General features: G+C 31.9%; 1 long non-coding RNA gene across 2 annotated transcripts; it reads right to left on the reverse strand.

Moving 5' to 3' along the window:
- Window positions 1-873: 873 nt before the first annotated feature.
- LOC123659668 lies at window positions 874-1,785 on the reverse strand. Of its 2 annotated transcripts, XR_006744053.1 has the most exons (3): window positions 1,771-1,785; window positions 1,516-1,695; window positions 874-1,117 (listed from the first exon to the last, which is right to left on the reverse strand). It is a non-coding gene; the product is annotated as an uncharacterized LOC123659668 (long non-coding RNA). The 2 variants fall into 2 exon arrangements; XR_006744052.1 differs by lacking the exon at window positions 1,771-1,785 and having other exon boundaries at window positions 1,516-1,720.

The raw sequence follows: 1,785 nt of genomic DNA on the forward strand, positions 1-1,785 counted from the left end.
ACACTAATAAAAATATTGAATTTTGTGTAACCTTTCGGAAGTTATGCGGGCTATATAGATTATACGTCACGTGTCTGTTACGTTTATAGCTAGCCAACAATACGCATTTATATTGTGAATAGAACGCAGACGAAAATATCATTTTTCATATGACAGAACATCATCTTCCCTAAAACATTAGTGTTGAAAAATTATTTATCGGGACGTTGACTGAATTGTAGAATATACTCGCTACGTTATTGGTGTCTAATTTAATGTATTATGGAGGTTCATTCACCATATATTATACTAAAACTACAGAAGAGGCGCGGCTTCATCTCCAATGACGTGGTAGTTGTTCCTTCGCTGCCATGACTGATAGTATGTTTTTTGACCCAAAAGATTATTAATTAAAGTCGTTTTTAAAATTCAATTAGTTGATCCTACAGTTTACACAAAAAGATAAATAAACAAACTGAAAAGTTTATTATATTACCATAGATTTAATGAAGACGTAGTAAGTAGCGTCTTTGGTGCGACAAAGCTAGCCTTGCTGTCACCACCTGCCCAGCGTAAAGACTATTGGCAACACAGATGAGTTCATGCCATTTTTGGCGCCAATTTGTGGTGGCCTGTGTATGTGTATGTGGACTGCAATAGGCTGAAGTGAGTAGATTTGATAACAACAAAGCCGACGCTTTGAATTTCTATTTCTATTGTAGAGTAAATTGTAAAATTAATTTCTTCGACTGACAGGAAAGTTCTTCCGGCTTTTTTTTAATTTTACAAATTGAAGACAACTACACTTGAAGCTAACTACAATTGAAATTCAAAATTGTTATTTTAGTCAATTAAAAAAATGTCTGAAACGGGTACACTGATTAAAACATGATATATATGGGAATAAATATATTTGGTTTTAATTTAATTAATTTAATGCTTCTTAACGTACGTAATAACTATACGGGTAGGTGTAAGCTGCATAGTCATAGGCAGTAGCGTAACCTGGGTAATAATATGGTGCAACATAATCGTAATCCACTGCTACCGGAGTCGAGTAGGAAGCTACCGAAGCTATTGGGTATTCCACTACTAATGGTTTTGCTGTGGCGAAAGCCAGAATAGCGGCGAAGAATACCTGGAAGAAATTCAAAATGTTTTATACAAATAAATAAAATTTTAACCGGTCTAAAATAAATATGCACAAACTATAATATCCTGTTTCTAGTTTTAGTTTTAATTTTCATGGTATTTCATTTATTTTTCTCATTGGATTATTTTCACTATATTAATTTAACAAGACAGAGTCGCAACCTTACAATTATAAACAAGATAAAAATCTCTCTGAATACTTTATAGTATAAGATTGACATAGACACATTTTTACATTACAATAAAAGGCAACTTTACTCGAAGTAAATATGTGTAGTTTGTATAGGAAGTAACATATTCAAAACATAATCAATATCAAATAATTGCACCATATTAAGATATATATATATATATAACTAAATATCGTTTAAAAGTATTACTTACGTATTTGAACATCTTGATAGTGATTTGATTGTTTATTTTGAAGGCTAGTATCGTACTATGATATCAATCAATTGTTCCTCTATTTATATAGGAACTTGACACATGGTGTAAACCGGATAAATATCTGAACATCCTTATGGTTCTCATTTAAAATATTGTCACGAACAACCTCGCAGGAATCTGGTAAATGTAATATAGGTCAAGGCTAGACATGTGGACCTAAGTACGGATTACGACTAAGATTTTTTTTCTCACATGAAAGTAAAATGG

This window comes from Melitaea cinxia, chromosome 14 (genome assembly GCF_905220565.1).
Source record: "Melitaea cinxia chromosome 14, ilMelCinx1.1, whole genome shotgun sequence".
Classification (NCBI taxonomy): Eukaryota; Metazoa; Arthropoda; class Insecta; order Lepidoptera; family Nymphalidae; genus Melitaea; species Melitaea cinxia.